This window comes from Heterodontus francisci, chromosome 13, assembly GCF_036365525.1.
Source record: "Heterodontus francisci isolate sHetFra1 chromosome 13, sHetFra1.hap1, whole genome shotgun sequence".
Taxonomy (NCBI): Eukaryota; Metazoa; Chordata; class Chondrichthyes; order Heterodontiformes; family Heterodontidae; genus Heterodontus; species Heterodontus francisci.
In genome coordinates, this window is record NC_090383.1 from 55,713,893 (window position 1) to 55,740,389 (window position 26,497).

Here is a 26,497-nt window from a genome sequence, read left to right on the forward strand (position 1 = left end):
TTCCGTTACACAACTGGGATCTGTTGTGAATCAGTTTGTTTTTAAACGCTTGCTGCAAATAGTTTTGCATTCTTCAGCGATACAGGCAGAAAATGCTGGAGATGCACAGCAAATCAGTCTGCATATGCAGAGAGAAAAGGCAAGTTAAGGACTTTCCAGGTGTGTAATTTGCGCTCGATAACCGCGGCCGGAAAATTGCACATTGCGTTACTATCTTACAGACGCTTAACACAGTTGTAGTAAATGCCTCCCCATTGATCATTATTTTAAAACCGTTTGCTCTGTTGGGTATTTGCATTGCAATCATAGGCATGTTTTAATAGAACAAAGAAATTGCTTATGAACATACATACGCAGTATGTAATTCTATGGTGAGTCACCCTCCACTCCACTGAAACCAACCTGGACCTCAATGTCGTTTTGAATATATGAGCCAATAGCTCACAATATGACCTTTATCATTTCCCTGAGCACTCTGAAGTAAATAGCATTTGCTTCCACAGCACCATCAGCCGTAAGCAGGTGAATCTTCCTTAAAACCATTTCAGCATAGATTCACTTGGATACTACCAAAAATGAGGCTTGACGTTATAAAGAAAGGTACACATTTGATGGACTGAATGGTCTGTTTGTGCTGTACTCAGTCATTGCCTTTACCCAGTTAGCTATCAATCATAACAGACCAGGGAAACTCAAAATAGGAAACTTCTGTTCATTTGCGAGCCTTACTTTGTGGAATGCTTTAGTGTTTGGTGAAAATGTTGTTCGAGTAAAATTTTGCACCTGCGGATGTCAGTTGGCTAAATAGATATTGTAACATTTTATTGCAACGTTGAGGTGCCGTATGTACTGAAGGTAACAACTTTTGCAGCATCTGATCATTAGGCACCTGGAGGAGTGGGGAGGCCCTCTATTTAGGATGAGACAGGTTTCATTTTATCCCTGCCATGTCTGTGACCTGAATTTCCTCTGTCTATTCCTGTGTCCATTTTGGCTGCTGTTCTAGACAAAAACCTGTAATACTTTTTTTAACTTTGGGCCCCTCTGTTACATCTGCTCTCCTCTCTCAATCATGCTACCTTTTAATTTTCCCCTCTTTGATACTTTGCCCTTCCAAATTCCTACCCTAACCCATGACTACTCCTTTGCCTTCCTACTCTGCTGCCATCATTCCAGGCTTGACACCCTCTTGGAAGCCCACAACAACTTTGTGATTCTTTTGACATTTTCCAAAGAGCCCTTTGAGGCACCAATCGCTGCATCCTTACAAACAAACACCAACCATCCCAATCCTCTTTCACTGACCTACCCAATCAGCTTGGGGGGTAACCTCGCTATCCTTCTTCCAATCTTGCATACGTCACCCAGCACTACCCACTTGAACACTGCTAATAGACCAATCACCTTCCCCCTCTTCATTTCCCTCCAGAATGTCCATTCACTCATTAACAAAGCCCTTGCCATTCATTGTCTTATTGTGGATGATTGCACTGACATCCTGGTTTTGACTGAAATGCAGTTTGCAGCTGGCAACACCTAGTTCCTTCCTGAAGGCTCTTGTCTGGATATACTTTCCATCACTTGCCCTGTCCAAACACCCGCAGTGGTGGCATGACTGGTCTCTCCCCATCTCTTGTCCCTCTCCTCCTTTTGAGCAGCTCATCATGTTCCATCCCTCTCACCTTCTTTAAAATACTCATTGTCTACCAGCCACCACCAGCTCCACACCCCCTACATGTCCCATCCCTTGTTTCTCGCCAAGATATTGTCCCTACTCTCCTTACTCAATCTCTGCACTGATTCTTCATGCTCGGTTACTTCAAGCATTGTCTTAGCTCCCATTTCCCTCTCTCCTCTGAATTTACTGCCCTCCGGTTCTCCCTAAACATTTCCCTCCATATAAATTCTCCTACTCATATTTTAATGGCTACTCCCTCAACCCATCCATCCCCTGTTTCTTCCCTACTGTGCTTTTGATTACTGGCAAGGTTATATCTGAGCACGAAAACAAAAGCAAAATACTGTGGATGCTAGAAATCTGAAACAAAAAAGAAAATGCTCGAAATAGTCAGCAAGTCAGGCAGCATCTGTGGAGAGAAAAACAGTTAACGTTTCAGGTCTGTGTGACCTTTCATCAGAACTGGCAAAGGTTAGAAATGTAATAGGTTTTGAACAAGTGGGAGGGGGAGTGTGATAGCGTGGAGGGCAGGAGAGATTAAATGACAAAAGTTTTCATGGTGCAAAGCCAAATGAAGAAACAAACGATGTTTGGATGAGTTGCAAATGGCAGTATAGCATGTTAATCTGTTAATTGTATAATCAATGGTTTGATTAGATGCAGGTGAAGGGTGTTAATTGGGGTCTTAGTTGAACATTTCTAAGCAGACACTCAGAGACTGCTGAAGGGTTTTGAGTGAGGAGCTATATGTTTGTAATCCTTTTAATCGGCACAATAAATGTGAAACTGAGTGCATGTAGGCTGCAGCATTATCTGTCCATAACAAGCTTTCTGGAGTTTAATGTGGTAGCAGAGGATGGTTTCCACAACCTTCAGCTTTAGGCAACTAGGATTTTTTGGGGGGTGGATGGAAAACTGAAATCTTGGGGGCTAATGTAGAAAATATGGCAGAAAACCAGTGTAAATTGTCAAGGTATGATTACCCTTCAATGTTCTTGGAGTCTGAACTATATGACCAGTGGAAGAATCAAGTGGACATGTGAATACAGGTTATCAAAGAGGAAACAAGGTAAGGCCTTGGTGTTGCCATTTCCTACCAAAAGTATAATCAGAAGTAGTGTTTTGTGAACTGGATGCTCGCCAGCTGGATACTGATGAAGGGTTGGATCTCCTGTTAGAATTCTTAAATGAAATTTATAAGAAAGATGACCTATATGAGGCATGGTCAGACTTTGATAGATTTTGGAAAACAGATGGTTATTCAATGGAGGAATATATCATGGACTTTAACAGACTGTATAGAAGATTGAGGAAATTCAATTTGGAGATCCTGGTTCAGTGCTAGCTTTTTAAATTGCTAGATTGTGCTAGAGTTTCACATACGGACAGATTCCTGATTCTAACTGGGGTTTGGTTCTTGGACAAAGACTGTCTGTTGGGACAAATTTCTGCTGCCTTACAGAAATCCCTGGGGCAGCAGTCATTTCTTACAACCCTGGTAGAACATGCAGGGCATTCTGCGGTGACCCAAAGAATGGAGGACTCGATGTGTATTAGATTTTGAAATAATCCAGATACTGGAAGCAGGCATAAGTGCAATGGAAGAGTTAAAGACAGAAGGATTGAAGATGAAAGCACCTTTAGCAGGTCTGACTATTACAGTGGAAGACAGAATTGGAACAGCAATCATAGACAAATGAATTCCAGGAATGCCCAAGGAACAGTTAATAGGTACTTGAGATGTGACAAAGTATCATTAGGCAATGAACTGCCCAAAGCAGAGGGGCAAAGTCTTCGAAATAAAACACAACACTGAATTCTGAGGCAGGAGAAGAAGATATTGATGGGATCTGAACAAATTTTACTAGTCACAAGGAGTTTTATTCCTTTGATGAATGTTAGTTGCAGATTTGTTCAACTGTGCTGTATTGGATAGTGCTTGCACATTGACAGTATGTGGAACTGATTGGTTACAGTGTTATCTGGATTCACTCAGTATTGAGGATCAACGCAAGGTTAAAGAGTATAAAAGTACTACCAGCTTTAGGTTTGGTGATGAAAACACATTGAAGTCACTGTAGAGAGTAGTAATTCAATGTAAAATAGCTGGGGTAAGCCACTTTCAATACTGATGTAGTCTCCAGTAAGATACCTTTACTGTTGAGTAAACCTTCAATGAAAAAGGCACAAGTGAAACTTGATTATGGAACACGTTAAGGCATTGTTGGGAAGCCAGTAATTTTGCATTTTACCCATTCAGGGCATTATTGTATCCCCTTAACAAAACCTGATGTTTCTAGTTAGTGTTTTGGAGAAGTATTGAAGGTATCAGGTGTTAAGAATCAGAGATAAAAGGCAAATTGTCTTAAAGTTACACAGACAATTTTCTCATCCTTGTCAGAGATTAAAAACCCTGCTAAAGGATGCCGGTATGATTGATGAAGCATATATGAGGATAATAGAAGCGATTTAGTGAAAAGTGTGAAATCTGTAACCAGTATCGGAGGATACCATCATGTCCTATTGTCAGCCTTCCATTGGCAGGTGATTTTAAAGAGGTCGTTGCCATGGATTTAAAGGTATGGGACAAAGACAGGAATATTTTAATTCTACATTTTATAGACCTAGCAACTAGATTTAGTCTTTCTACAATAATACATTGTAAGGACGAAAGTGTGATTACAGACAAAATTATGGAGAAATGGATAGGGACTGGGCATGGGGCACCAACTAAGTTTCTGACTAATACTGGAGGGGAATTTGCCAATGACACGTTCAGGGATATGTGTGAAAACATGAACATTACGGTTATGAATACTGCAGCTGAAAGTCCTTTCAGCAGTGGGCTTTGTGAAAGGAATCACGCAGTGGTTGTTGAAATGTTACATAAAATCTTAGCTGACCAGCCAAACTGCAAGTTGACAACTGCCCTGGTAGGGGCGGTTCATGCAAAAAATTTGCTTCAGATGGTTGGAGGATATAGTCTCTATCAGTTGGTCTCTGGGTGGAATATCAAATTGCCTTCTGTACTGTGTGACAGTCCTCCTGCTCTAGAAGGTATTACAATTAGTTCAATTTTTTTCTACATATTTGAATGCTTTACATGCAGGGATATGGGCTTTCATCAAGGCTGCGATTTGAGAAATTCGCGGAGCTCTGAGGAATTTACTTCGAGTTTGGTCCATTATAAAAGAGAGGGCCATAGGGAAAGGAAGGGCTCCGGTAAGGTAATCGGTCGGGGTGGTAATACAGTAGTCATCAAGCATGGAAATCAAACTGTTCAGGTTCATTCCTCGCGATTAATCAGGGTTGATTACAAAATCTCAGAATCTGAGCAGCTGATAGAGGGAAAAAGAGGCACCTTGTTCCTCAAATACTCTTTTCGTCTTTTGTGATGAAGGTCCTGAGGCACAAGTAGATCAAGAATTGGATGATAATGTAACTGATCATGATGCTCAGGAAAGAGCTTTCTCATCCAAAGGCCAATTGCCCCGAATAGGTACTTGTGTGACGCATTCCAGAGGGTCTTGTAAATGGAGGGATGCGACAATTGTGGAGTGTGCAGGAAAATCTACAGGAAAGTTTAAATATTAGTTAAATGTTCAAGATGATCAAGAAGCAAGATCCATAGACTGGCAGAATGGGGTGAAAGTGTGGAGGGTAAGAAAGCGCAGTGCAAGTTCTAATAGTGGGTCTAGAAGTGACTCTTGTATAAGGAAGTGATCACGTATCGGAGAAACAGCCTCCAATAAAGTGCGAGGGAGATCTTCTAGCAGTAGTTTCAAAAGACATCAAAGTGCTAATAGAGGCCATAGTCTGAACAGATTCCACAATGAAACAAAGGCTAGAGGGCCGTCTCGGAATAGAACTAGAAGCAGAAATGCTCATAAGCAGGAGGTTTTAGTGGCTGCCAATAAACTTGAGGATAAAAGCCACATTTGTGTAAGGTGATACGCTACTCTCTAAGTATCTGAAATCACTTGGAGGCTGCAGATATGCAAGGAAAATTATGGAAACTGAACAAATGGGTCTTGTGGAGGCAGTGGATATGCGGTTCTATTTGTCAAATATTTTGGGTGAAACTCTGAACAAGGGACATACAGAAGATAGGATACCCATTGAATGTTCTGTGGATAATTGTCCCACAAGGAACAATGTACATTACAAGAAGTGTGAGTGAGAATAGACTACATATTGATCTTGCTGGATTGAAACAAATGCTGGAGAGAGAGAATTTCCAAACTTAAATGTGCAGATGCAAGTCATCAGCTATCTGATTCTTTTCACAAAAAGAAATGCGAGTACAAAGAAATTGTTACAGGTGCCAGAGGAGAGGCATCTCACATTGTAATACTTTGTACCCAAGATGGAATTTATTTTGATTTATTTTGTAATGTTCTTTGAGCATGTTAATACTTTGTGCATAATATGGAATTTATTTTGAAATGATGTTTGAGCATGTTAATCCAATTTGTATTGTAAAGGAAGGGAATCTGTTAATTGTGTATCAATGGTTTGATTATATGCAGGTGAAGGGTGTTAATTCGGGTCTTAGTTGAGCACTTATAAGCAGACACTTAATGAGACTGGTGAAGGGTTTTGAGTGAGGAGCTACATGTCTGTAATCCTTTTACTCGGCACAATAAATGTGAAACTGAGTAAATATAGGCTCCAGCATTATCCTTCTATAACTAGCTTCCTGGAGTTTAACATAGCAGCTGTATGTACCAAATCCGGCCCTTAGTGTGTGATAGGGTATGGGGGTGCAGGGTTTTGTAAAGGGATTGAGAAAGAAACATGGGGTGTGGGAGGAGGGGGACAAACCAGCAAAAAAAAGAAAGATTGGGGGCAGACATTTACTATCTAAAATTACTGAACTCAATAATTGTGTCCAGAAGGGTATAAAGTGCCCAGTTGAAACATTAGGTGCTGTTTTTTGAGCTTCTGTTAAGCTTCATTGGAACACTGTAGCAAGCCAAGGACAGAATGGAGCAAGGTGGAGAATTAAAGGGCACTTTACATCCTCCCAGCTGTTTTTTTTTGCTAGTTTGTTTTTCCCCTCGAACCCATTAATCATCATTTCCTGACCCCCATGCTGGTTGACGTTGGAAATAATTCCCTCTCCTCAGATGCAGTTTTCCCCCCCATCACTTTCAAACCATTGTCATCGCCCCATCTCCTCAAAACAAAAGTACCCTCAACCGTCTGTCAGCTCCCATCTCAATTTCAACCTCCCTATCTTCTTCAAAGTCCTTGAATATGTTGTCACCAACCTTCCTACAACTCCCTTTTTGAAACTCTCCAATTAAATTTACACCTCTGCCACAGTACTGAAATTACATTCTCTGTAACTGTGATCAGACTGCATTATCTCCTTGTCCTCCCCTGACTTTAATAAGGTCGATTACACGTCTCCTTTGTTCAATTAAGTAGGATTGCCTGCACTTGATTCCACTCTTATCTATCTGGAGTATGTTCAGCAATGGCCCTGCACAGTTACCTCCAAATTCCTCCAAGCACATATAAGCTCCTCTTCCTCATCTGCATGCTGTCCCTTGGCAACACCATCTGCAGACATGGGTTCAGCTTCCATATGTATGTTTGTCAGCCATCTCAATTTTCCACCAACTCACTTGATCCCTCTACTGCCTCTGTATTGTCAAATTACTTGTCCCACAGCCAGTCTTAGATGAGCTAAAATTTCCTACAGCTTAACATTGGTAACACCAAAACCATCATCTTAAGGCCCCATCAAACTCTGTATCCTTGCCACTGATTCTGTAACCCCTCTCCAGCCATTGTCTCAGGTAGAACCAGGCTGCTCGCAACATCAGTCCTATCCAACCCTAATCTGATGTTCTGTCCATCATGTTCGCGGGAATGAATCTAGGAGAATCACTCAACACTCAAGTCTGCTCCAATGTCAAACAGTTTATTTAGTTACGCCAGTGGGGAGCAGGTCACTGGGCTGTCCAGATGCCTCTCCACCGAACAAAGGAAAATCCACAACAGATATACAGTTACTCAGCCCATCCCAGCTGGACATAATCCAATCATAACGGTTAGTGATTACATATATTACATTCATTACCAATAAATTTATTAATTTTGCATCATGTGGTTGTGGGGATAGCTCATGGTACGCCCCTGACCATCTCAGCTTGTTTACCAAACCCCCCCCCCCCCCCCCCTTATCAACTACCCTTGAGTCTTCACAATGAATCCTTCTACCTCTATCAGGCCTGCATTCCTAGTTGCTTTGTGTAGTCCGCAATTAGACAGAGCAGCTGTCTTATGCACTGATATGGGGGGCCCGCCTTGGTCAGGCTAATTGCCTGTGCTAAGCAGTACCATGCTCAAGGCTGCAAGCTAACTAACTTGTCCCACAATGCCTTGGGTACATACCCCATTTTGTAACAATATGTGGCTACACTTTCATCATATATAGATATATGTGTGTGTATTTAGCTGCATTGGCCACAATTTATCCCTCGACAATCACAAAGACTATCTACTTCCACGTCCATAAATACCACTCTTATCCCAGCCCAGCTGCTGTTGAAATTCTCATCCATGTGTTTGTCAGTTCTAGACTTAATTATTCCAATGCTCCCCTCGTTGGCCTCCTATATTGCATCCGCTGCAAACTTCATCTCATCCAAAACCCTGCATCCCCATACCCTATCACACTAAGGGCTGGATTTGGTGCTGGAGGTGGGACTTCCTGTACCGGGCTGAAAAGGCAGGGGGAGCCCTGTCTCTGCCTTTTTGTGCCCCCCGGAGCGATCCTCTGGTCTTTTTAAATCAAAGTTTCAGGAGATGGGATCCCTGTCCCTTTTTAAAAGGATGGGGATCCTGTCTCCAAGAGCAGCTGGCCAATCAGAGGACCAGCAGCTCAGAAGTATCAGCAGCGCCACCAGGAGCAGTGGCCACTGCCAGCACTGCAGAGGCCTCAGACCCAGGCCCACAGTGGAACCCCGTAACAGAGGTAAGTGAGGCGGGGTTGCTGGGACCAGTCCGGTAGGTCCTGGCGAGCGAAGGGTCGGGGTGTGGACCTGCAGTCCAGGGGGAGGGAGGTCCCTGGAGGGTAAAGTTGTTCCTGGCAGCAGCCCTCCATGGGCCACAAATTGCCCATGAAGGAGGGACCCACCCACAAACCTGCAGGGAGGGCGCCAAGTTTTACAAGGCGTCCTCCCCGTGCAGCAGAGGACCCCCCCTCCCCACTGGTACAATCCCAGTGGTGGTGGGAAGATGCCCTTAATTGGTCCTTTAATAGGCCACTTAACGGCCTCAATTGGCCTCTGGGCAGGAAGGCCACTGTCGGCCTATCATGCCCCCTCGGAAGATCACTGGGCGACAGGGAGGCAATGGGCCCTCCACCCTGCCACCCCCTCACCCCACCATCCCTCTCAGTACTCCATACCCTGCCTCAGGTGGCCTCACAAAATCCCAGCCCAAGTTCCACTCACTCATCATCCCTGTTCTCTCTGACCTACATTGGATTCTGATTTCCCAACACCTCAAATTTAAAATTCTCATACTTTAAATTCCATCATGGTCTTAACCCTCACTACCTCCATCACCTCCTCCAGCCCTATAATGTCCACCTCCCCATTTCTTTGACTCAGGCTTCTTGTACATCTCTCCCTCCCTTCACCACACCATTAGCACCCGTGCGTTCAGCTGCCTAGGCCTCACTCTCTGAAATTCCCTTCCTTAACCCCCACCCCACTCCACCCTCACTTCCTTTTGAAGACGTTCCCTGAAGCCCATTCCTTGAGCATGCTTTTGCTCGCCCTATCCCAATACCTACTTGTTTGTCTCAGTGTTCATTTTTTGCTGACAACTCCATGAAGGGCCTTTGGGTGTCTTTTTTTTTCTATATTAAAGGTGTTATATAAATGTTTGTTGTAACATTCTGTAATTCTTTGGCAACATCTGCAGAGTGAGGATAACAATTGTCATAGAGCCATACAGCACAGAAACAGGCCCTTCGGCCCATCGTGTCTGTGCCGGCCATCAAGCACCTAACTATTCTAGTCCCATTTTCCAGCAGTTGGCCCGTAGCCTTGTATGCTATGGTGTTTCAAGTGCTCATCTAAATACTACTTAAATGTTGAGGGTTCCTGCCTCTACCACCACTTCAGGCAGTGTATTCCAAATTGTGTATTTATTTAGTATCAAATCTACAAAACAATTGTCACATGAGACTGACATTCCTCCTACTCCATTTAAATAGACTGTGGTTGAAGCTGCATCAAGTTAGCTTCCCAATATGAGTATCAGAGGGGTAGGCTGAGAGTTCACAACAGCAATTATCTGCATCACAATTCTCCAATCTAAGTTGAGTGTGTAGGTGCACATATGCCCTCCAGAGAGAAAGAAGCCAGCTCATCCTACCATTTTCAGTGGCCTGTTGCAGAGTGGAACTGGCAGAAACCTAACAATGTTACTACACCATATTGCCTTTAATGTAGTAAAATGTCCCAAGAGTGTTATCAAACAAAATCTGACACTGAGCCACATGAGATTTCAGGATATCAGGAAAAATAAGAAAAAGGGAATGGGGAAGATTCGTAAAAGCTCATTGGGCAGAATTTTTGATTGTATTCAAAAGTGGAACTGGAGGCAGGAGGGCATGAAATTTGGCGTTGGAGAGTGGCGTGCCATGTTGCTGGGATGTTCCTGCCTCTGGGCCATTTTCATTTCTGGAGGCGCGGGTTGGTGACTGCTACCCATCCACAAGCAACAGGTCGCCTATTCGGCCAATTAAATGGCCGATTAAGGCCATTCAGCAGAAGCTGACTAGAATTTTTCATTCGGCTTGCAGGCCCCCCACTGAGGCCAAAACACGGTTGGGGGATGGAGGCAGCCACCCGCGGCAGACCGGGGAGGGGCCAGAACTCCATCTCGGCTAGGGAACGCTCCCTGTCGGCCACAGCTGTGGCTGCCGGCCATCCAATGGAGGGACTGCCCCTCCACCAAACAGACAGGAAGCCGTGGCTTTTTAAAATTGTGAGGTGCCATCTCTCTCTCTCTCTCTCTCTCTCTCTCTCTCATATGCATCAGTAGCTCCCACTTCAAACAGTGGAGCTGCTGATGTGCCATTGCTGAAGGACCTCCCATTGGCCCTCCAGCCTCAGGAGCCCACTTACCATTCTCAATTGGACAGCGAGCACACTCCCTGGCCACTAATTAGCCATCCCTACAGAAATCACATCAGACGTCTAGATCCGAAACTTCACCCAACATCCGGGTCCCAAACCCAAAACAAAAATCCAGTCCATTATTGTTTTTAACCACCAATTTCTCACCGAATACAGAAGTCATTTAGCATTTCCTACCTTATCTATCCAGAAAGATCCAACAATCATGAACACGACATCTACCTGTCCCTGAAGTGATGACGAGGTTTTAGCATTAACTACCTTATCCAGAAGCCTAACCCAGGTACTATTCGTTCTTTCTGCAAAGTAGGATTTCAGTCTTCATTCATTTGATTTTGTGGCCACTTGACCTACAGTCATTAAAATTGAACGAGTGTTGTAGATCCTGAGGGGACTTGACAGGGTGGATGCTGAGAGGTTGCTTCCCCTTATGGCAGAGACTAGAACTAGGGGACACAGTTTAAAAAATTAAGGGGTCTCTAAGGCTGAGTTGGATAGATTCTTGATTGACAAGGAAGTCAAAGGTTATGGGGATAACAGGAAAGGAGAGTTGAGGCCACAATCCGATCAGCCATGATCTTATCAAATGGTGGAACAGGCTTGAGGGGCCAAATGGCCAACTCCTACTCCTAATTTGTATGCTCGTATGCATACTATTTAATATTTATACACCTTTCAAAACTGAATGCTTAAGTTTTTCTCGACTTTGTTCACAACTCTGAGACTAAATAGCAGTGTCATGGCTCTTTAAGACTGGATTCATTCAAATCCCTCTTTGTAAAATCCTGAAAGAAGCAAATTCCTGACAAAGCTATAAAGGCAAATTATCTTCATCATTTCCTTTTGAGTTCTTTGATTCATTCTGGGCGTCACCGGCCAGGCCAGAATTTCTTATCCATTTTTAGCTTCCCTAAAAAGGTGGTGGTGAGCCACCTTCTTGAATTACTGCTGTCCATGTCTTGAAGGTGCTTCTGTAATGCTGTTAGGCAGGGCTTTTCAGGATTTTGACCCACTGGAGATGAAGGGACAGCAATGATTAATGTCCAAGTCAATATGATGTGTGACTTTGGGGAATTTGGAGGTGCTGGTGTTCCCATACACTTGCTGCCCTTGTCTTTCTAGGTATTGAAACTCAAATTTTTGGGAGATGTAGCTGGAAAGAAATGCGGCATGTTACAGATAGTTCGTTCTGTAGCCACCGTACATCAGTTTTGAGGATCGTGGTGTTTAGATCAGTGGACAAAGCAACTATCAGGCAGAGTGCTTTTCCTGGATAGTGTTGAGTTTCTTGACTCCTGACTTGTGCCTTGTAGATTGTGGAGAGGGAACCACTCTGCAGAATATGATACGCAGCCACTTACTTGCTCCAGTAGCCACATCGTTTATGTGGCTGATTTAAATTGAATTTTTGGGTTTTGGACAATGATAATTCCACTGACCTGTCAGAGGGAGGTGGTTCGGGCTCTCTCTTGTTGGAGATGTTCATGCCTACCCCTTATGTGGCGCAACTATTACAAGCCACTTATAAGCCCAAGTCCAAGACTTGTTGTATATGGACATAGATTCCTTCATTATCTGTGGAATTGTGAATGGAGATGAACACTATGTAATCATCAGAGAACAGCCCCACTCCTGACCTTTATTGTGGAGGGAAGGTCATTAGTGAAATTGGGTTCTAGGAAGCTGCTCCGATGAGCTTCTGTAGTAATGTATTGGCTCTGAGAGGATTGGCCTCAAACAATCACAACTTTCTTTTGTGCGAGGTGTGATTCCAGTCACTGGAGAGTTTTGCCTCTCAGAGCCACTAACTTCAGTTTTGCTAGGGCTCCTTGGTGCTACCTTGACGAATATTGCCTTGATATCAAGGGCAGTCACTCTCATCTCTGCTCTGAAATTCAGCTCTTGTGTCCATGTTTGAACCAAGGTTGTCACGAAATCAGGAGCAAGTGGTTTTGGTGGAACCCAAACTGAGCATTGGTTATTAGTGAGTAAGTGCCATTTTATAACACTGTTGATGACTCCTTCCATCACTTTGTTGCTGATCGAACTGTAATTTGCCATGTTGGAATTTTCCTCATTTTTGTGAATACCTTGCATTGTAGGTTTATTTGTGATATACAGGCCCACAGGTTTTCTGTATATCCTGACCTATGGTATATAGGATCAATTTCTACTTTATTTCTTTTGCTGATGTCTGGTGGAAATGTAATGAGCAGAGGATGCCTTAAATCAATGTGGACAATTGTAATTCATTTATAGATGCCTGGCTCTTGGAATGTATTGTTACACACTGAATCTAATTCAGATGCAACTTATGGTGTTCAGATTTAATTATGGAATTCTATTTCGTTACAACAAAGTGTATCAATTAATTATTTTTACAGCCACATAGCACCCTTCTCAGTTGTAACAGTTTTTGATCTTAGCTTACAGGACCTGCTGACTTTTGTATGCTATATAGCATTCCACATTTCACAAACGTTGGTTGTAGATTGCATCTCATACTAATAGTTTGGAAGTATTTTGTCTATCATATGAAAGAATGTATATACAAAAATATTTTGTACATAATTGGTAAATTTAGTGCAATTATTTACATAAAGACTCAGGTGAATTACATGAAAGAAGTGGATTCAGATGGTAAGTGGAAGCACTGGGAAATTGTTCCTCAAACTTTAACCAGAGGAATCTACCCTGAATAGAAGTTAGAACTTAGAAGTTAGAACAGAGGGCAGGAGAAACTTCATTTCACAAGGCAATGTGAGGCTGTGGAATTCACTTCCAATATTAATGGTTGAGGCAGAAATCTGTCAACATTCAAGATTAGATCAGATAAGGTGGAGGAAGGTAAAGGGGATGAAAAGATATGGGAACAGGGTGGGTACATTTGATGCGGATTATTTGCTCGTTCACCAACATGGACTGGTTGGAATGAATGGCCTGTTTGTGTTGTAACTTCTGTGTTTCTATCCCATGCCCCCCTTGTGGATTTGCACACACCAACAGAAATTGTAAAATCAGGCTCAGGACCTTTGTTCTATGTACACATGTACATTTGTGAGGTGGAATTTGGTGTGGTTAATGGAAGCTCACTAGGTTTTATATTAATTATTATGCATATTTTTTGCATGCTTAGTATTGACCTTCACAATTTTAATTTTTGTTGTGCTGAACTTCTACTTGCAATTTCAGATGGCTGCTGCTGCAATTTAAATATACCCAGGAAGATTTTGGGGATGGCTATGGGCGTGTCAACCTCCATTCTCTGAAATGATTTGGATAAGGAGGATCATTTCAAGATGGGTCATCATTTACATGTCCAAAGACACCTCAGTTGTGTGAATTCTTGCCACTACCCAAGGACATTGGCATACCTCCAGTTCACTGTGGATGCACTGACAGAGCTATGTCATCTTCCATGGTCTGCAAATTATGTCAAGGACTGGTATAGCTCTTCCTGATGTTTTGAAGTTCACAACCATATTAATCTTCTTTGCCATGGTTTCTTTTCAAGCCACTGCAGAAGACAGGCCAGTCAGTTTGCAGTTCTATCCTCTGTAGAGCAAGTCACTTCTGCCATGTTTATCCTAGTACGTGACTTTATCATTTTCCATGGGAAAAGAAGTCAGCAACTGGAGATTGCACAGTACCAGTGTGGCCATCCAAAGTTCTCAGTACCTGTCTAATTTCTACATGAATAGGAAGGGCATCAATTCTCTTAATGTGCAAATTGTGTTTGACCACAACCATTATCATCCTGCATGTTAACATTCCCCTGCAAATCCATGTTTGAAGGTGGTACAGCACATTCAGATGACTCTCAAAAGACCAAAGTTAGTCCTGACCTCAAACCCAGACAGCAACAGAGAACAGATATAACACCCATGCCAAATCACAAGGGAGTATATCATAGGAACTCTGTAGTGATCTGCTATTTGAACCATTCGGGCAATTGCTGCTTTACAGATTACCTTTATCTGTTGTATACTGCATAATTATGCAATGCAGAGAGTGATAAGCATGCAACTGAATGATAAGGAAGTCAATGGAGCAGACCTACAAAGAAGACTTGGGAGAGGAGGGTGCAAAGATAGAGCGATGTGCAGGCTGAGCGAGTGGCTGAAAAATGTAGCAAACAAAAATTGCTATGAGCCTCCTTAGATAGTCAAGAATATAATCCTTTAGATGCCAGATGAGCCTGAAAAAGCTCATGCTCAACATGGCTGTACTTTCCAGTACCTTCCCATTCTCAAGAACTTGCTCAATCCTTGACATGGCCCAGCTAAAATAGGACGGCTGAGTGGACATCTTCAGAAAAACTCATCTCATCGAACGACACTATGTGCTGGGAACCCAGGTGAAGGTCCAGTTCACCATCATAAAAGGATGTAGAGGTAGTGGAGAGGGTGCAAAATAAATTGACAAGGATAATACCAAACCTACAAAGTTATACCTATGAGGAAAAGATGAGCAGACAGGGTTTCTTTTCTGTCAAAAAGAGAAGGCTGTGGGATAATCTAATAGAGGTCTTTAAAATTCTGAAAGATTTTCATAAATTCAGAGCATCTCCCCTTGATATTCAATGGCATGACATTTGCTGAATCCACCACTATCAACATCCTAGGGGCTACCATTGACCAGAAACTCCACTGGAGTAGCCATATAAATACCATGGCTACAAGAGCAGGTCAGAGACTAGGAATCCCGTGGCGAGTATCTCTCCTCCTGACTCCCCAAAGCCTGTCCACCATCTGCAAGGCACAAGTCAGGAGTGTGATGGAATACTCTTCACCTTGCCTGAATGGGTGCAGCTCTCGCCACACTCAAGAAGCTCAACACCATCCAGGACAAAGCAGCCCACTTGATTGGCACCCCAACTGCAACATTCACTCCCTCCACCACTGCACAGTGGCAGCAGTGTGTACCATCTACAAGATGCACTGCAGCAAAGCACTAATGCTGCTTAGACAGCACCTTCCAAACCTGTGACCTCTACCAACTAGAAGGACAAGTGCAGCAGATGCATGGGAACACCACCACCTGCAAGTTCCCCTCCAACTCGCACACCATCCTGGCTTGGAACTATATCGCCGTTCCTGCACTGTCGCTGGGTCAAAATCCTGGAACTCCCTTCCTAACAACACTCTGGGTGTACCTACCCCACATGGACTGCAACTGTTCAAGAAGGCAGCTCACCACCACCTTAAGGGCAAGGAATGAAACCAGACGGACCACCAGGCATCGACCTAGGCACCGGAAGCGACAACGGCAAACCCAGCCCTGTCGACCCTGCAAAGTCCTCCTTACTAACATCTGGGGGCTTGTGCCAAAGTTGGGAGAGCTGTCCCACAGACTAGTCAAGCAACAGCCTGACATAGTCATTCTCACAGAATCATACCTTTACAGACAATGTCCCAGACACTGCCATCACCATCCCCGGGTACGTCCTGTCCCACCGGCAGGACAGACCCAGCAGAGGTGGTGGCACAGTGGTATACAATAGGGAGGGAGTTGCCCTGGGAGTCCTCAACATCGACTCCGGACTCCATGAAGTCTCATGGCATCAGGTCAAACATGGGCAAGGTAACCTCCTACTGATTACCACCTACTGCCCTCCCTCAGCTGATGACTCAGTACTCCATGTTCAACAGCACTTGGAGGAGGCACTTAGGGTGACAAGGGTGCAGAATGTATTCTGGGTGGGGGACTTCAATGATCATCAAGAGTGGCTCGGTAGCACCTCTACTGACCGAGCTGGCTGAGTCCTAAAGGACATGGCTGCTAAACTGGGTCTGCAGCAGGTGGTGGGGGAACCAACACGAGGGAAGAACATGCTCTACCTCATCCTCAACAATCTGCCTGCCGCAGATGCATCTGTCCATGACAGTATTGGTAGGAGTGACCACTGCACAGTCCTTGTGGAGACGAAGTCCCGCCTTCACGTTGAGGATACCGTCCATGTTGTGTGGCACTATCACCATGCTGAATGGGATAGTTTCGAACAGATCCAGCAATGCAAAACTGGGCATCCATGAGGCGCTGTGGGCCATGAGCAGCAGCAGAATTGTACTCAACCACAATCTGTGACCTTATGGCCTGGTGTGTACCCCCCCACTCTACCATTGCCATCAAGCCACAGCAACCTGGTTCAATAAAGAGTGTAGGAGGACATACCAGGAGCAGCACCAGGCATACCTCAATGAGGTGTCAACCTGGTGAAGCTACAATCCAGGACTACTTGCATGCCAAACTGCATAAGCAGCATGCGATAGACAGAGCTAAGTGATCCCATAACCAACGGATCAGATCTAAGCTCTGCAATCCTGCCACATCCAGCCGAGAATGGTGGTGGACAATTAAACAACTAACTGGAGGAGGTGGCTCCACAAATATCCCCATCTTCAATGATGGGGACGCCCAGCACATCAGTGCGAAAGATAAGGCTGAAGCATTTGCAACAATCTTCAGCCAGAAGTGCCGAGTTGATGATCCATCTCGGCCTCCGACTGAAGTCCCCAACATCACAAATGCCAGTCTTCAGCCAATTCGATTCACTCCGCGTGATATCAAGAAACGACTGAAGGCACTGGATACTGCAAAAGCTACGGGCCCTGACTATATTCCGGCAATAGTACTGATGACCTGTGCTCCAGAACTTGCCGTGCCCCTAGCCAAACTGTTCCAGTACAGCTACAACACTGGCATCTACCCTGCAATATGGAAAATTGCCCAGGTACATCCTGTACACAAATCAGGACAAATCCAACCCGGCCAACTACCGCCCCATTAGCCTACTCTCAATCATCAGTGAAGTGATGGAAGGTGTCACCAACAGTGCCATCAAGCAACACTTAATAAGCAACAACCTGTTCAGTGACGCTCAGTTTGGGTTCTGCCAGGGCCACTCAGCTCCTGACCTCATTACAGCCTTGGTTCAAACATGGACAAAAGAGCTGAACGCAAGAGGTGAGGTGAGTGACTGCCCTTGACATCAAGGCAGCATTTGACCGAGTATGGCATCAAGGAGCCCTCACAAAACAACTGAGGTCAATGGGAATCGGGGAAAACCCTCTGCTGGCTGGAGTCATACCTAGCACAAAGGAAGATGGCTGTGGTTGTTGGAGGTCAATCATCTGAGCTCCAGGACATCACTACAGGAGTTCCTCAGGGTAGTGTCCTAGGCCCGACCATCTTCAGCTGCTTCATCAATGACCGACCTTCAATTATGAGGTCAGAAGTGGGGATGTTCGCTGATAATTGCACGATGTTCAGCACCATTCGTGACTCCTCAGATACTGAAGCAGTCCGTGTAGAAATGCAGCAAGACCTGGACAATATCCAGGCTTGGGCTGATAAGTGGCAAGTAACATTCGCACCACACAAGTGCCAGGCAATGACCATCTCCAACAAGAGAGAATCTAACCATCTCCCCTTGACATTCAATGGCATTACCATCGCTGAATCCCCCACTATCAACATCCTAGGGGCTACCATTGACCAGAAACTCCACTGGAGTAGCCATATAAATACTGTGGCTACAAGAGCAGGTCAGAGGCTAGGAACGCTGAGGCGAGTAACTCACCTCCTGACTCCCCAAAGCCTGTCTGCCATCTACAAGGCAGAAGTCAGGAGCGTGATGGAATACTCTCCACTTGCCTGGATGGGTGCAGCTCCAACAACATTCAAGAAGCTCGACACCATCCAGGACAAAGCAGCCTGCTTGATTGGCACCCCATCTACAAACATTCACTCCCTCCACCACTGACGCACAGTGGCAGCAGTGTGTACCATCTACAAGATGCAATGCACCAAGGCTGCTCAGACAGCACCTTCCAAACCCACGACCTCTACCAACTAGAAGGACAAGGACAGCAAATGCATGGGAACACCACCACCTGCAAGTTCCACTCCAAGTCACACGCCATCCTGACTTGGAACTATATTGCCGTTCCTTTACTGTCGCTGGGTCAAAATCCTGGAACTCCCTTCCTAACAGCACTGTGGGTGTACCTACCCCACATGGACTGCAGTGGTTCAAGAAGGCAGCTCACCACCTTCTCAAGGGCAATTAGGGATGGGCAATAAATGCTGGCCTGGCCAGCGATGTCCACATCCCATGACAAATAAAAGAAAAACCCTGCTGCTGGGCGACAGGACCTGGATTTAAATAAATTAATTAGATGAATAAATTTAAATCCACTTGCCTTGAGTCTTCAGGGCTCACTGATTTTCGGCACAGCGGCCAACGCTCCCGTGCCTTCAATTCCCAGTCTTCGGAAAGCAGGCGTGACGTTGGTGGGAAGGGGTTGTAGCTAAGGTTTTTACTGCATTGGGTGGACGGGGTCAAATAAGCATCAGAGTAGGAGATGGTGAGAAAGGGTGCACTTTCAATTTTGGGGGCGTGGGAGAAGGTCAGAATTCAAAGCTAAGTGTTTTAGGGCGGGATAGGGCAAGAACCTACTGTAATTTTTATTGGTGAGTGGGAAAGGGGCGTTACAATTTTTTGTAAATTTTCGGAGGGTTGACTTTAAAAATACAAATTTGTCGGCTCTTTAAAAATGGTGCCAGCACCTGCGCACAGGCTTCAGACAGCCCGCCCTTCCACATGATGTGGGGTTGGGGGCGAGCCATCCCTGCCATTTAAATGAGCCGCCACGTGGGAGAGCGACGGCAGGCTCTTGAAATTCAGCCCATTGTGCTGACAAAGTCAAACAACTGGAAGCTTTTGCTACCATTAATATCATGTGCCCAAAGAAAGTTGGCAAACACACACTCGGGGTTAAGATTGAAACCGGAGCTAGCACAAATATTCTACCAGTAAAGGATATGTACCAGAGTCGTTGGAAATCAATGATACAAATGACAACTGCAAAGTTACTGGCATAAAACGGGTCACCCATCCCTTGCAGTGGCACACTGACAATGCAGTGCAGCTTTGGCAAGTCAGCATGGAAACTGCAGATGTTTTACCCTGTAGACACGAGTGGGCCAGCAGTGGCAGGATCAGCAGCATGTGGGGACCTCAACATTGTGAATAGCCACGAAGTCACCAAGGTACCCTTTACAGCAGAAGAGACCAAAGGTACCCGCATTGAGTCTGTCCACAACCTGCAACAAATGTACCCAGACCGGTTTGACACCATAGGAGATTTCAAAGGCAATGCCGTACTGAACTTCAGAGGATGCAATTCTGTCAATCGACCCTCCCAGAAAGTGCAGTGCACACATACAAGAAAAGCTTAAGCACGAGTTGGATGACATGGAACGCAATGGCAACATCCATTCTGTGCATCATCACACAGACTGGTGCAACTCAATTACGTGCGTGCTAGAGAAGGATGGAGCAATCAGGGTATGTCTAGATCAGAGGTGTATAAACCACTCCCTGAGGAGATGCCCCCACAAGATTCCAACACCAAAGGAATTGAATCCCAAGTTCACAGGAGGCAAATTCTTCTCCAAGTTGGATGCGAAACATGGATATTGGTCGCTACACTTGGCTAAGGAATCTCAGGAAGTCACCACCTTCAGAACACCATTTGGAAGATATTGCTTCTAAAGACTCCCCTTCGGTTTATCTGTCAGTCAAGATCCGTTTCAGCAGAATATGGATAGAATTATAGAAAACGTGCCTGTCCGCATTGCCAATGATATTGCGGTAAAGAAGAGCATGATTGAAATCTTCATGCACTGATGGCAGTAGCTGGTCACGAAGGGCTTGTTTTAACAGCAAATGCCAGGTGAATGTAAGTCAGATCCATTTCTTTGGCTCCATCTATTCAGGTTACAGAATCCGTCCTGACTCGGGCAAAGTCAAAGATGTAAGGCATATGCCTACCCCACTAAGCAAGGAAGATCTACAGGGATGTCTTGGACTTTTCAACTGCTTGCTGGGTGATTGTGATTTCACCAAGTTCTTCTCTTCCTTCAAACTCCTGATTTTACAGCTGTTACTGGAATGTTTGTATCGTCTATAGTGAAGACAGAAGCAAAATATTTGTTCATTTCATCCGCCATTTTCTTATCTACTATTAACTCCCCAGTCTCACTCTCTAAAGGACCAACACTCACTTTACTTATTTTTTTCCTTTTTACATACCTGTAGAAACTCTTTTGCTATCCATTTTTACATTTCTAGCTCTCTTCCTCTCATACTCTAATTTCTTTCTCCTGATTTAACCTTTTTGTCATTCTCTGCCATTCTTCATATTCTGACCAATCATCTGACCTGCCACTCAGCTTTGCACAATTATATGCTTTTTCCTTAAGTTTGATGCTTTCTTTAACTTTAGTTAACCACGGATGGTGGATCCTCCCCTTAGAATCTTTCCTTATAGTAGGAATATACTTATCCTGAGTATTCTGAAATATCTGCTTGAATGTGGGTGGCGCAGTGGTTAGTACTGCCGCCTCACAGCTCCACTGACCCGGGTTCGGTTCTGGGTACTGCCTGTGCGGAGTTTGCAAGTTCTCCCTGTGACTGCGTGGGTTTCTGCTGGGTGCTCAGGTTTCCTCCCACAGCCAAAGACTTGCAGGATGATGGGTAAATTGGCCATTGTAAATTGCCCCTAGTGTAGGGAGGTGGTAGGGGGTATGGGATTAATGTAGGATTAGTATAAATGGGTGGTTGATGGTCAGCACAGCCTCGGTGGGCCGAAGGGCCTATTTCATTGCTGTATTTCTCTATAACTCTAATGTCTGCCACTGCTTCTGCATTGATCTATCTCCTAGCCTAGTAACTGAGTTCACTTCAGCTAGCTCAGCTTTCATGCCCACATTGTTGCTCTTATTTAAATTTAAAATACTAGTCTTCAACTCGCTCTTCTCTCTTTCAAACTGGATGTAAAATTCAATCATATTGTGGTCGCTGCTACCGAGAGGTGCCTTTTACTCTGAGGTCATTCATTAATCCTGTCACATTACACAATACCAAGTATAATATAACCTGATCTCTGGTTGGTTCCAGAACATGCTGCTCTAAGAAACTATCCCAAAAGCATTCTGTGAACTCCTCATCCAGGCTACTATTGCCGATCTGATTTTTCCAGTTTAGATGTAGATTAAAATCACCCATGATTACTGCCATTCCACAAGCACCCACTATTTCTTCTTGTATACTTCGTCCTACATTATGGTTACATTATGGATAGTGACCATAACTATGATTGATTTAAGGTAGTCATGAAAAAGGACAAAAATAGACTAGAAATAAATAAAGGTACTGAATTGGGGGAAGGTCGATTTCAATATGATAAAACAGGCCAAAGTGGACTGGGAGCAGTTGCTTGTAGGAAAGTCTACATCAGACCAATGGGAGTCATTCAAAGAGGAAATAGTGAGAGTTCAGAGCCAACATGTACCCGTTAAGGTGAAGGGTAGGACCAACAAGTCCCGAGAACCCTGAATGCTAAGGGATATAGAGGATTGGATCAGGAAAAAAAAAAAGGAGGCTTATGGCAGATTCAGAGCGCTGAAAACAGCTGAGACACTAGAGGAGTATAGAAAGTGTAGGGGGTACTTAAAGTAATTAGGAGAGCCAAGAGGGAACATGAAAAAACCCTGGCTGGCAAGATAAAATAAAATCCCAAGGCGTTTTATTAGGATATTAAGGGCAAGATGATAACCAGGGAAAGGGTAAGACCCATTAGAGACCAAAGTGGCAATCTGTGTGTGGAGCCGGAGGACATAGATGAGGTTTTAAATGATTACTTTTCATCTGTATTCACTATGGAGCAGGACGATGTAGGTGTAGAGATCAGGGAGGGGGATTGTGATATACTTGAACATATGAGCATTGAAAGGGAAGAAGTATTAGCTGTTTTAGCAGGCTTAAAAGTGGATAAATCCCCAGGCCCAGATGAGATGTATCCCAAGCTATTGTGAGGCAAGGGAGGAGATAGCAGGTGCTCCTGACACAAATTTTCAAATCCTCTCTGGCTACAGGAGAGGTGCCAGAGGATTGGAGGACTGCGAATGTGGTGCCATTATTCAAGAAGCGTAGCAGGGATAAACCAGGTAATTACAGGCCAGTGAGTCGAACATCAGTGGTTGGGAAACTATTGGAAAAGATTCTGAGGGACAGGATTAATCTCCACTTGGAGAGGCAGGGATTAATCCGGGATAGTCAGCATGGCTTTGTCCGGGAGAGATCATGTCTAACGAACTTGATTTGAATTTTTCGAGGCGGTGACTAGATGTGTAAATGAGGGTAAAGCAGTTAATGGAGTCTACATGGACTTCAGTCAGGCTTTTGATAAGATCCTGCATGGCAGATTACTTAAGAAAGTAAGAGCCCATGGGATCCAGGGCAATTTGGCAAATTGGATCCAAAATTGGCTTAGTGGCAGGAGGCAGAGGGTAATGGTCGAGGGTTGTTTTTTTGCAAGTGGAAGCCTGTGACCAGTGGTGTACTACAGGGATCAGCGTTGGGACCCTTGCTGTTTGTAGTGTACATTAATGATTTAAACGTGAATATAGGAGGTATGATCAGTAAGTTCGCAAACGACATGAAAATTGTTGGTGTCGTTAATAGTGAGGAGGAAAGCCTTGGATTACAGGACAATATACATGGGCTGGTAAAATGGGCAGAGCAGTGGCAAATTGAATTTAATCCTGAGAAGTGTGAGATGATGCATTTTGGGAGGACTAACAAGGCAAGGGAATATACAATGGATGGTAGGACCCTAGGAAGTACAGAGGGTCAGAGAAATCTTGGTGTACTTGTCCATAGATCACTGAAGGCAGCAGCATAGGTAGATAAGGTTGTTAGGAAGGCATATGGGATACTTGCCTTTATTAGTCGAGGCATAGAATATAAGAGCAGGGAGGTTATGATGGAGCTGTATAAAATGCTAGTTAGGCCATAGCTGGAGTACTGTGTATAGTTCTGGGCACCACACTATAGGAAGGATGTGATTGCACTGGAGAGGGTGCAGAGGAGATTCAACAGGATACTGCCTAGGCTGGAGCATTTCAGCTATGAAGAGAGACTGAAAAGGCTAGAGTTGTTTTCCTTAGAGCAGAGAAGGCTGAGGGGGGACATGATTGAGGTATACAAAATTATGAGGGGCATTGATAGGTTAGATAGGAAGAAACTTTTTCCCTTAGTGGAGGTGTCAATAACCAGGGGGCATAGATTTAAGGTAAGGGGCAGGAGGTTTAGAGGGGATTTGAGGAAAAATATTTTTACTCAGAGGGTGGTTTGAATTTGAATGTACTGTCTGAAGGGGTGGTAGAGGCAGGAACCCTCACAACTTTTAAGTATTTAGATGAACACTTGAAATGCCATAGCATACAAGGCTATGGGTCAAGTGCTGGAAAATGGGAATAGACTAGTTAGGTGCTTGATGGCCAGCATGGACACGATGGGCCGAACAGCCTGTTTCTTTGCTGTATAATTCTATGACTCTACAGTTAGGGGGCCTGTAGACCACTCCCAATAGTGACTTTTTGCCCCTACTGTTCCTCACGTTCACCCAAATTGATTCTACACCCTGATCTCATGAAACAAGGTCATCGCTAACTCTTGCACCAATGCCATTCTTGCTACCCCTCCACCTTTACCTAGCTTCCTATTCTTCTTGAACATCATATACCCCTCAATATTCAGGGCCCAATCCTGGTCATCCTGCAGCCACATCTCCGTAATGGTTATCAGATCAACTTCTGAAAATTCAGAAATGGTAAGAATGTAGAACTCAGGGAATAGTTGAGGTTAAAAGTAAGCTAGATAAGCAAATAAGGGAGAAGGGAATAGAGGGCTAGGTGAGGATGGATGAGAAGTGGCTTGAGTGGAGCATAAATAGTGGCATGGACTAGTTGGGCTGAATGGCTTGTTTATGTGCTATATATTCTCAGTAATTCTATCTACATTACATGTGAATAATCCAGAGAAACAGCCATTTTGGTGAAATACTTTGTCACTTCTAAACAATTTATGTATTTTCAATCCAGCAGAGTGTCCAAGATATCAAAATCAGCTGTCTCATTGGTCATGAGGAATAGAGCAAGAACCATCTCCTCATGTGGAATCAAGGTCTTGATGGTTGCCTGGCCCTCTGCCTGCTGTGATTCTCTCCTACTGGTAATGCACATCTTTGTGCAAAAAGACAGCTTGCTTCAGTTTGGTATTGATGTGGGAATGAAAATCAAGTTTGGGGCAGGGAAGCACCATATAATTTGCTGCCTGATTTGCCTTGCTACTTCTGTTGCTATCCCACCCAACTTCAGATAGGATAGCAGAGAAAAATGTAGGCCATGTGTCTTCTACTTCCTAAATGTGTACCTTCTAAATGGCATGTTAGTGGGAGGAAACAGTGAAGTGGATGGTTGCTGAAAGTCAGGGTTTGCCTGAAAGTATGAAGATGGATCCCAAATGCTCTGGGGGCATAGTCACAGGATCGGTGATAACAGTGATGTGTTAAGGTTAGGATCTCAAACAAGGAAAGCTCAGTTGTGTAGGTTCTTGGAATGGTCACACTGCCCTTGGTGGCTTGCAACACACTGAGGTAGTCGTATGTCACTGCACTGTACATTTTGGAAGGAAGAATGAGAGGCAATATAAACTAAATAGTACAATTTTAAAGGGGTTGCAGGAACAGAGGCACCTGGGGGTTCACATACACATATCGTTGAAAGTAGCTGGAAACGTTGATCTGGCTATTTAAAAAAAAAAAAATCATATAGGGATCCTTTGCTTTATAAACAGGAACAGAGTACAAAAGCAAGGAAGTTTGATGTGTATACATCGTCCATTCTGAGGGTATCGACCCCTCCACTATTACTTGTGAGGCAACTACCTTCAAATAGTTGTTCCTCACCCAGTTATGTGAGGCAGTAATCTCAGGCCAATTCTGACCTCTCGAACACTCCCAATTTTAATTGCTCCACCATTGGCGGCTATTCCTGCAGCTGCCTAGGCCCTAAGCTCTGGATATCCCTCGCAAAATCTCTCCACCTCTCTTTCCTCCTTTTAAGACCTTCAAACCTACCTCTTTGACCAAACTTTTGGTCATCTAACCTAATCTCTCCTTGTGTCGCTTGCTTTTGTTTTATAACGCTCCTGTAGAGCATCTTGGGATGCTTTTTATTACATTAAAAGCACTATATAAATGCATGTTGTTATTGCTAAACCTTTTTAAATAACTTGTTGGGCCTCACCTGGAGTATTGTGTCCAATTCTGAACACCATAGTGTAGGAAAGATGACAAGGCCTTGGGGAGGGTGCAGAGAAGATTTACTAGAAATATGTCCGGGATGAGGGACTTCAGTTATTGGTTGCATTTTCTAGTGTGTTCTGGGTGGAAGCCTGGAAATGTAACACCATTATTTAAGAAAGGAGGGAGAGACAAAACCGGGAACTACAGACCTGTTAGCCTAACATCAGTAGTAGGGAAAATGCTAGAATCTGTTATAAAGGATGTGATGACTGGACACTTAGAAAATAATGGTAGGATTGAGCAGAGTCAACATGGATTTATGAAAGGGAAATAATGTTTGACAAACCTGTTGGAATTGTTTGAGGATGTAACTAGCAGACAGATAAGGAGGAACCACTGGATGTGGTGTATTTGGATTTTCGGAAGACTTTTGATCAGGTCCCATACAAGTTAGTAAGCCAAATTAAAGCACATGGGATTGGGGATAATCTACT